This window comes from Saccostrea cucullata, unplaced genomic scaffold (assembly GCF_032062105.1).
Source record: "Saccostrea cucullata isolate Sc308-1 unplaced genomic scaffold, CSIRO_AGI_Scuc_v1 ctg40, whole genome shotgun sequence".
In the NCBI taxonomy this organism is placed as follows: domain Eukaryota; kingdom Metazoa; phylum Mollusca; class Bivalvia; order Ostreida; family Ostreidae; genus Saccostrea; species Saccostrea cuccullata.
The window spans coordinates 23,594-35,114 of record NW_026933337.1 but is presented as its reverse complement, the minus strand read 5'-3'; the positions used below and the strand labels follow the sequence as shown (position 1 = coordinate 35,114).

The 11,521-nt window shown below is 33.1% G+C and overlaps 1 long non-coding RNA gene across 1 annotated transcript; it reads right to left on the bottom strand.

Moving 5' to 3' along the window:
• Positions 1 to 551: 551 nt before the first annotated feature.
• Positions 552 to 1,698, bottom strand: LOC134238037 (uncharacterized). The gene is made up of 3 exons (XR_009985919.1): positions 1,402 to 1,698; positions 1,015 to 1,086; positions 552 to 656 (listed from the first exon to the last, which is right to left on the bottom strand). It is a non-coding gene; the product is annotated as an uncharacterized LOC134238037 (long non-coding RNA).
• Between the last annotated feature and the right edge of the window lie 9,823 nt (positions 1,699 to 11,521).

Here is an 11,521-nt window from a genome sequence, read left to right as displayed (position 1 = left end):
GTGTACAGAAAGTATATACAATCAAGTATGACGGAGATCAAACATGGTTATTGCCCTTTAGTGAAAATGGAGAAGCTTTAAGTTTTTTAATTAATGATATAAACTGTTTTGGAAACTTATTCTAAATATTAATCAATTGCCACTGTAATGAAATTCAAAAGTGTTTATTTGTTTTGACAGATTTAAAGTTTGAACATAATGTTTGCATTAGCAGCTGTGTAAATGAAAAGGTGTGCAAAATATTTTAATTTTGAAATGTCATTAACATTGAATACATTTGCTGATGTGTGTAGGTGATAGTTTGCATTGATTGAGTTGCCACTGAATTATCTTGACGTAATTTTACTTTGTACAGTAAGCTTTGACCCCTTTAGCTTCACACCATAGAAAAAATAATCCTTAGACTGTCCCTTGTGGCAGGACTGTTTATTGTCCCCTGCTGAAAGTGGGGATATTAGTTTTGGTCTCTCTGTCCGTCTTTCTAGCTGTCTGTCTGTCTGTCAGTTCTGTCTGCCTGTAACTCTTTAATTTCCACGCGATATCTCTGAAACCGGGTGGAAATACACAACAAAACACATTCCATCTGGTTAAATACGTGGGTTTATTGTGATGGTGCAATCTTGCCCATTATAGATGTATGGTAAAGATAGATGACCCTGTAATTACGTATTAAAATTATAAATACAAGAACAATAACTCTGCATGCAAATTTTCACAAGCAAAGCAGTTTTAACATAAAATAAAACCAAAATTTCCAATGTAAACTATTATCCTTTTTAACAACAATGTTTGTCATAAACTCATTATTAATAAGCTTAGAATATTTGTAGTTTCTGATGAACACAAACTAGGTAAATTTCAAATAACAGATAACCTCATGCAAAACTCTCAAATTACATGAATTGAACAAATAAAGAAAAATGAGTTTAAATACTTTCAAAAATTGCTTATGATTCATCAATATTTAAAAATGATGCTGTGTTCATTTTTATATCAACACACAGTTAACCTTACCTCCCATGAGGTGCAAAGGTCTGCTACAGTATATATACAAAACTCAGCTGTCTCAATAATATGGTACGTGTTCTAAATGTAAGAAAATGATATACTGCTCAATGTAGGGAATTATTTAGAAAAATGAATACTTTAGGAATTTGTTTACTTCAAAACTTTATAACTTAAAAACACTCATTTTCTCCATTCTAATTTTAGCAAATTATTTAGAAATAAAATAAACTCTATTTAATGCTGTTATATTTACATAATTTATTTACAGCTTTCACACAAATCTCACACAAGACATTCACTCCCTAGCATACTCAGTCTAACATTCAAACATTCACACAAAGTAGATAAAGTAGGGAAAATAAAGAAATGTGAAAACCTAAACTAAACACTAACCTGGTAATGGAATAATCTCAGTCCATACTTATTTCAAACTAGGAATATCAAGTACTGATCAAACCAAAACTTTTAAAAATGTCTCAGAACATACACACCCATCAGAACGCTTGGGCATGAAAAACAAGAAAAGAATTCCCTCCTAAAATCACCTGACCAATCCAGAATGACCACTATCTAACCAGATCTATAAATAACTACAAATCTACAGGTAAACCCAAAAGATAACTAAATACTTTACCTGTAAGACTTCATAAATGATAAAATAACAAAACACATATTTTAATTTATAGTTTGAATGAAATAAATCTTTATTTAAATATTTCAATTTAAACTCTGAAAATGATCATAAAATCAAAGAAAATACCTGAAAAATAAATTCATTAAAAACATGTAAAATTTCACTCTATTACATACTCCCCCGCGTTGGAAAATGACGTCTCAGCATTTCACATCTCATCTGTTTCTGAAAACAAGATATTCATTTACTTAGATGATAAAATCTCAAGAATAGTTCTGCCAGCTTCTTCCTGCAAATTAGAAAACAAAGAAGAATTAGAAACTAAAGAAGTAATGCATGAAACTTTCTTTTCCCAATCTTCTTTTTGAGTAGGCTTTACATGCACTGCAGATTTATTCAGAATCACGGCCAGGAACACGTTAAGTTCCAAGACAGTACCGTTGTCAGAAACCTTTAAAGTTAAGCATTGAAATCGGCTCGTTGTCATGAAAATACAGGTAAGGTTATGACAAAAACTGTCCGGTGTCATTACTTGAGAAGACAGGTCGTGGGTAGTTTTTCAATTTTTAAGTTAAATAATTTCCACCAATGTCTGAAATTGCAATGGGGAACAGGACTGACACCCCTTTTGGTGTTGTATGAATTTCAGCCGTTAACATGAAGTAATATAAGAGGAGTTTGCGTTGGCAATCACATGCCCATGTGTAAAGTCATGATCGTCAGCCTGAAAATTTAATATTGCTTACGTGAAATTTATCAATTTGGTCCTTTTATTTTGAAATATGAAGAAAAACTTCATTTTACATTTGTTAGGCAACTGACAGCCTATTCTTGAGAGCGGGCTTTAAGAAATCGCAATTTATAAGCAAAACGTCCGTTGTCGGTACATGTTAAGTTTTTCTAGTCCGTTGTCTGTTTCTTAACATATGAGATTATCAATAAAACAGTCTGACTTAAGCCATTCCCTACTATTTCACTTTGTTAGAAGTGAAATAGTAAGGGCTGATCAGTAAATACGCATGTAACAAAAATGATCTAATGTATATGCACTCTTCAGAAAGAGAAAGCATATTGCAGAAAATGTTGAATCTTTTGGGGGGTCGTCTTAGGAATAGTGTATATATACACCAACGTGCTAACCATTCTATAATGTTTTTTAGTCAATTCTTTCTCATAGTTTACTAGAGTGCAATCGTATTGCAAACAATTCCTGAAATATTATCAGTAAAACAAAAATAAAATGTTGGATCTACACCTACTTCAAAATACAGAAGTTTTTAATACGTATTAAATTATTGACAAACAAGTTGCTGAAACAAGAATATCAAAAGTCTTGTCAGCAAATACAATTTATTATGGAGTCAAATGCTGACTGACTTTTTTCATAGTAATTGTTTGGCCATTTTTTACACATCGATGGATTTTTCCCGGTATATTTCCCGTTCAAGACAAGGAGCACACAGTGGGTGTAAAAGGTAGACAGAGGAAGCTCACTCCTATAAGAATTTTCTGTATAGGCAAAGAAATTAATTCAAAATGAAGAGAAATATGAACCAATGACTGGAATCTTTTACGTTGAGATATAGCTCTTAAATTAACGTTTGCATAATATTTAATATTATAATATAATCTCTGAATATTTGATCAAAGATTAATATAATATATAATAATAGAATAATATAATACAATATTTGAATACATATCGTTCTTCTGCCTACCGCAAAGTTAATTTTCAAAAGTTAACATATTCGAAGGATTTTTATACCCCCCGCAAACGAAGTTTGGGGGGTATATAGGAATCACCTTGTCCGTCTGTCTGTCTGTCCTTCTGTCCGTCTGTCTGTCTGTCCGTCTGTCCGTCTGTCTGTCTGTCCGTCTGTCCGTCTGTCCGTCTGTCTGTGCAATCGTGTCCGGTCCATATTTTTCTTACAGAGGGACATTAGAATCTACTACTCCACACTAAGATTGCCCATGACCCAAGGGTGTGTCATGACCTTGACCCAAGGTCATTTGGGGAAGTTCAAGGTCACTGGAAGAAAAATTTCATAATTCGTGTCCGGTCCATATTTTTCTTATCGATAAACTTGGTAGGTTCTCATTTCACACAAAGATTGCCCATGACCCAAGGGTGTGTCATGATCTAAACCCAAGGTCATTTGGGGAAGTTCAAGGTCACTGGAAGAAAAATTTCAAAATTCATGTTTGGTACATATTTTTTATGGATAAACTTGGTAGGTTATCATTTCACACCAAGATTACCCATGATGCAAGGGTGTCTCGTGACCTTGACCCAAGGTCATTTGGGGAAGTTCAAGGTCACTGTGAAAAATTTCATAATTTTTGTTTGATACATATCTTTATTATGGAAAAACGTACCTCTGAAAAACCCAGCGGGGGGTATTTTGTCCCGTTTGGACAGTTCTAGTTTAAATGTTTATTTTTAGCTCTACTGGTCAGAAACCAGAAAAGCTTATGCGATAGTAATGCGTCCGTCCGTCTGTCTGTCTGTCTGTCCGTCTGTCTGTAAACAATTTTTCAAAACGCTACTCCTCCTACAATTTTAATCTGATTTCAATATTACTTGGCACACAAGTAGACTACACTAAGATACATAGAATAGTGCATCCGTTCTTAATTTTGATGAACGGTGTTGCCATGGTTGATAAAAATAGAATTTTCTGTGAAATTCCTTTAAAACGCTACTCCTTCTACAGTTTTGGTCTGATTTCAAAATAACTTGGCACACAGGTAGATTACACTAAAATACAAAGAATAGTGCATCGGTTTTTAATTTCGATCAACGGTGTAGCCCTGGTTACTAAGAATAGAATTTTCTGTGAAATTCCTTTAAAACACTACTCCTTCTACAGTTTTGGTCTGATTTCAATATAACTTGGCACACAAGTAGACTACACTAAGATACATAAAATAGTGCATCCGTTTTTAATTTCGATGAACGGTGTTGCCCTGGTTACTAAAAATAGAATTTTATGTGAAATTCTTTCAAAACGCTACTCCTTCTACAGTTTTGGTCTGATTTCAATATAACTTGGCACACAAGTAGACTACACTAAGATGCATAGAATAGTGCATGGGTTTTTGATTTCAATCAACGGTGTTGCCCTGGTTATTCAAAATAGAATTTTCTGTGAAATTTCTTTAAAACACTACTCCTTCTATGGTTTTGCTCTGATTTCAATATAACTCAGCACACAAGTAGACTACACTAAGATACATAGAATAGTGCATCGGTTTTTGATTTCGATGAACGGTGTTACCATGGTTACTAAAAATAGAATTTTCTGTGAAATTCCTTTAAAACGCTACTCCTTCTACAGTTTTAGTTTGATTCAAAATAAGTTGGCCAACAAGTATACTACACAAAGAAACATAAAATAGTGCAATGGTTTTTGATAAGTACAAACCAGTAGAGCTACAGTCTCGACAGAGACTTCTGGTTCTAGATAATTATATAAATTTTCATAAAACATTACTTATTTGGGAAAACAAAGAGAGATTACTATAGAAATTTGGTAAAACTTTTGTTTTTCAGAATAGAAATCAACGAAAAACGGAAAATACTTTTACACCCCCCCCCCCCCCCCCGTGAAACAAAAAATCTTTTTAACAGGTAATATGGACGGTTTTTTTTTTTTTAAAAAATTCAAACCAAAGATTTTTGTGTTTCAAAGGGTGGGGGGGGGGGGGTTATGTTTAAACGAGGGTTGATCCAATAGTAATGTCACTACTTCCATAAATTTGCTACTGTTCGACGTAAATCAACAAAATTATACATGATTGAAGCTATATTTATTACAAATCAGTCCTGAAAAATTCAAATCAAAATGATTCATACTTTTTAAAATATGGAATTATATACAAAGTGTAATTACGGTAGTCGCCGCACCTAACTAACGTCATATGACGGATACGCACCGTCATACACTTGAACGCTTCCCCTTCGTTTCATTAATAAATATTTGAGATTTACGAACACAATCAAATATATTTGTCTTTTTATAAGAATTATTGGCACCTATTATACACTCTCACTACATATAATTTAGTCCTCTGTCAAAATTCTTTTAATAGTACCATAAGACAAACTCAAAGTTTCTTATATCGCTGTAACTGTCTAACAGTTTCTCTTTTTGGACAACATTAGACACCATTGAACGTTTCCGACCGACCTCCCTTTTTCGGTATTTCTGTCCTTTGCTGATCATCCAGCTAGTGACCCATGACTCGCTAAAAATTGCTGAAACCATCTGTAAACAAGTCTCTCTTCTTTAATTTATGTCTGATTAATCATCGTAACTGTTTCTACGGGCGATTTCCCCATTTTGTAGCAAAAATGCAAAACAGCTCGTTTCAGCGGTTATCCTCCATTTCGACATTTCCTTTATTCAATACAGCAGATTAAAACAGCAATGCTTATGATCAAAAAGCAATGACGTAATTTTATTTTCAACTTAAGACTAGAAAATGTCGAAAAATTTTGTCTTTTAAAATATTGGGTGATTAGAAGCTTTTTAAGTTGCTTTTTAATGTGTTTGTCTTTTCTCATTTTAACAATTTACACTTAAAACGTGACGTTAATTGAGTTGTGACGCGGCGACACCCTTATGTTTAATATTTTAAACGTCTATAAAATTGATTTAATTAAACATTATTCAATGAAAATTTCTATTTTGATCTAATTTATTTTTATGCATCTTTTGGTATATTATATTTGATAAAATGACGCCAAATATTAAAGATATTGACACAGTGACATTACTTTTGGATCAACCCTCGTACTTTATAGACAAAAATTAACAAAATACAATATAATCAAAGATATGTTTATATAGACACAAAACGAAAAAAAAAATAAATAAACAAACAAACAATAATATCACAGATAATTTAATTTATGCCGCTATGAGAAATCTATTAAATCTTACACCGTTGAATAGTTACATGGTTACGGATTTTTTAATCGAAAAAAAAAAATCTTTGTTTTTGTTGCGCCATTTCTGTTATCCTGTGCTAGTGCGATGGGAAAAAACCTCCACCCACCCTTTTCATGGGTTCATTTTTGTATTATTTTCATTCTGGTCAAAATTTTGTATTTTTCATATACTAGTAACTTGTCATATGGGATTGGTGCAAAGGATTAACTCATTTATGTTATATTTTATGCATATTTACATGTAATCTGATATTTTTTTTCTGTTTACTGTATATAATTTTCTAGTCAGTCTCAGGGGGGATCACACTTGTACCTTTCATGCACCTATGTTCATTTTTTTTTATCTTGTTTTGTTTAATATCAGGTGATCAACCTTAATGATTTGTTATACATTTTACTTTATGTCATTCAAGTAAATGACATAATCAACAAAACTGCATATTTGTATTTGTTTTTTTTTTTACTGCACTACCAGGCTGATATTTCTCATAGGAAGCATACATGCATATTTTTCACAAATTTTTATTGATATATTTATTTTTTTTTTTTATAATTTCTTTGCCGAAAACATAAGAAAAGGTACGAGGAACATTTAATCATATCCAAGACTATTTAGTTTAGTTTATGTATAAAGCCCTGGCACTTAGAAATGATTTAATCATGTAAAGGTGTGTCATTTGCTGATTTGTTACTTTTATATTGTTGATATGACTATACTTATTATATTACAGTTAGACATGTGTAAGAGTGATGATTTATTAATTAATTTTTAATTAATTAATAAATATCAAATTATTTTGTATTCTATTTGTATATATTTTTCATTTCAGCTTATTAGATAAGTGTATGGTCATTCAGGTGTAACAGACAGTGCTACCCTGTTATTTGCCTTTAGGGTTATAATTAAGGTCCTGGCCATAAGTTCTATAAGTCATTTGTTTCTATTGGGTTTTAGTTTTGTGTTCTTGTGTTTTATTGGTTTGTCAAATTCCCTCCAAAGTGTTCTAGGTCTTTCTGGTCATTCTTTGTCCAGATTGTTGATAGAGAGGTTCCATTTTGTTGTGACAGAATTTGACTAATTGACTATTGACTTAGACTCTCTTCATCTTCTGGTAAGTTAATATTTATTTACTAACTTTAACATATCTTTAATACATGTATATAGTTCATTAAATGTGAAATCTATAATTCTTGCAATATTAATTTCCATAGCATTTTTGCACAGTAAGAGAGATTTTGGAAGTCAGATTTTTACTTAGTTATTAGCAGTAAAGCTAGGGTATTTTATGATCCAGATAATATGTACATAATTATGTGTTTTATGATCAGAGAATTATGTAAGGTTTATGATAATTTATAGTTATCATCTGGACTCCCAGCCATATACTGTAGTTGTGTGATAAACCATATGGGAGCTTGCCTATTCCCTCAGAATGGTATGCTATTGTTTTTATGATTTATTGTTTATAAGAAAAAGGTACATAATGTCTATGAAGATATTATAGCTTTAATAGTAATATATATTTTGTTGTAAAGTATTTTAATTATATGCACAAAGTGTAAATTCTAACGGAGTATTATATTATATGTCAAGATAAGTAAGAGTTACCTCCCTTTATGCAGCATTGTGTATAATATTGAATTGTGCATTAATGATTTTATGATTTTACTCAATATTGTCATTATTTATTTCAGGGCAATAATGAATATATTTATATCTACAACCATTAATAAACAGTGTGTCGAACCCTGACAGGTGTTTTCGTTATTACGATTCCTTAACCCTGTTACACATGTACGTTGAATTAATCTCATGTCATTCTCCATATGAACTGTAGACTGTTAATACGAGTTTGTATGTATATATGTGCATGTTCCATAAGGATTTACAAGGACTGACCGGCCATTTTCGATTATTTCCTCTGTTTATATATTGTATTTTAAATGCTATAAGACGTAAGTCTTTTGCAATAAAGAAATTGAATTGAATATTTCAAAATATGGCGATCTTTCAATGGAGAGTATCGTCTAAACCCCCCCTCCCCCGGCCCCTTTTTCAAGAGCTGGAAATAGGGTTAATTCACTATTTAGCGCTGGTATTAAAACAATTCATCAATTACCATTGAACTGTTCTTTGCATTTAAACGATTTTGTGGCCAAATTGCCATTAATATTGAATAAAATGAGTGCAAAACGTAGGCGGGAATCGAGAGTTAGCGTGCACATTTCTTCCTTCACGTGAAAAGGGAGAAGCCCTTATGTATGACAAACATTATATGAAATATAGGAAATGCCATACGTTTAGTTCCTTACGACTAATCAGTTCACCCATTTATTGAAGACATGCTTGAAATTTATCAAAGCATAAAAAAAACTAAAATCGACCTCCTTCATAGTGTATATACGTACAGTAGAGTAGCGACAACGGACCGATGACAACGGACTGAATTTTCGTATCTTGGTATGACAACGGACATTAATTATAATAAATCAAAATTTTCAGTTTGAAGTTGTTCAATTTTTTTCTGTAAAGGCTTATAACATGTCTTCATACTGACTGCATCAATTGGTATATATATAATATTCTACTTACAAAAAATATAACATCCCAAAAGGAAAATGAATGAAATCCACGTTTGATTTCACCAAGGTTTAATATCGCCAACGCAAACTCCTCTTTTATTACTTCATTTTAACGGCTGAAATTCATACAACACCAAAAGGGGTGTCAGTCCTGTTCCCCATTGCAATTTCAGACATTGGTGGAAATTATTTAACTTAAAAAATGAAAAACTGCTCAAGACCTGTCTTCTCAAGTAATGACACCGGATAGTTTTTGTCATAACCTCACCTGTAAATTCATGACAACGAGCCATTTTCAGTGCTTAACTTTAAAGGTTTCTGACAACGGTACTGTCTTGGAACTTAACGTGTTCCTGGCCGTGAGAATGAACTCTCCTGCTTGATATCGAACAGGTAGTTTCTTTTGTCTTGTCGATCTTCTCAGAGGAACTTCTATTTCCTGAGATGGTGCTGCCTCTGGAATTTGCTCCTGAGCAATCTCTCCTTCTCCACTAGCGCTAGTTGTCACAATATTTGGTAAATTAGTCTCCTGAACCACATCAGATTCCTCAGCAATCACTGGACTGCTGTCCTCAGGCTCTTCTTGACTAATTTCTACTCTCCATTCAGTCTCATCCTCAGAATCACTATCATTGGTTTGATCATGAATGGTAATAGTTTGTTCCTCATCAACTCTTTGTACTGCAGGCTTAGTCTTAACCTTTCTTGGAGCTGGTTTTGGTGCTGCTGGTGCATCATTTAGGAAACCGACTGGAAGTAAGAGATTACGGTGCAGTGTTCGAGTCCGGCCTTCACCATTTTCCCTCTTGACTGTGAAAACAGGAATGTCTCCATTTGGTTGACCAATAACTGTGTACGGTTCCTGCTCCCATCTGTCAGAAAGCTTGTGTTTACCATCAAAAGCTACTATTTTGACCAGAACTCGATCTCCTACCTTCACTGTTCCGCCTCTTACCTTTGTGTTGTAGGTATCCCTCTGCTTAGTCCGTGCTTTCTCAGATGCTGCTGCTGCTAACTCATATGCCTGTTGTATTCTGCATCGCAGGTCAGCTACATACTGAGTCGTTGGTTCCTTCTCATTCTCTCTAAGGCCAAAAGTCATGTCCACTGGCAATCTAGGATTTCTACCAAACATTAGTAGATAAGGTGTCTCCAGAAGCCTTTCAGTTTTTGTTGTGAAATTTTACACAACTCCTTAATGACTAAGGAAGGTTCCTTTTGATTTTTAGGTCAAAAGGTCAAGGTCATAAATTCAAATATACCAAACATTTGTTTTACCATAACTCCTTTTGGCGTAAGGAAGACCCCTATTTATTTTTAGGTTAAAAGGTAAAGGTCAAGGTCATAAAATCATACATTCTGTGTGTGAAGTTTTCATTTCCGGCCGATGTCTTAAGAAGCTTTTGAGTTTTTGTAATTAAATTTTATACCATAGCTCATATGGCCCACCTGCTTTACTTAAACTGCCCCCTATAGACCCCCCCCCCCCCATTAGATCCGCGCATGCTCTATTTTTTCCTTTAATTTTATTTTATTTAAGTGCTAGTGTTGCAGTCGTAATATAATAGCAACTTATCTGTTCTATCATTGAGATAAGGCGTATCAGTTAGAGATGGTACATATGCATGTTACATGTATGTGTAAGCAAAAAAATCATTGCACGCTATTCTAATCTTATGAATGTGGTTTGACAAAAGCATCAATTTATTTTACAAACTAGATTTCTGATGTTGGTCTTGCATGCCTGACAATGGTTGTTTTCAGATTATATTCGATTTTATGTTAAAGATCAAGTAAATGAAAGGAGAAATAATACAGATTTTTTAAACCTTGCTTCTGAATACATTATTGTTCCCTTCATTACCCGATTAACATCAGAAAGAGTTGGGGGCTAACGTAAGAAATTCACTACAGAACAATAAGTTTCTTTTCAGTACTGAAATATTTAATTAAACAACTTGTCTTTGTGAAACATTGATGCCCCGGTATGGTAGCTCTCCAAGGGAAGTCAAAATCCATGATCAAGGGGTCAAAAATGGTTATGCTGCTACCCAAAGAAACTGAATAAACCATTTAAATATAGATAACATAAATCGTTCAGTACAGACTAAAGTTTATTGTATCCAAAGAAAGACCTTGTTACGAGAAATAAAACTACTGAAATATAAAATACGTAGTACTAACCGTTCAAAAATTATGGCAGTGGTTAAAGTTTTTCAGTAGAAAAATGGATAAAATTTCAAGGTCAAGGACGAAAGGTCAAAACAATTTGAATGAAAGGAAATGTGAAATATGAAAGTCATAGCACTAATTGCTGAAAAGATATGGCAAGTGTGAATTAA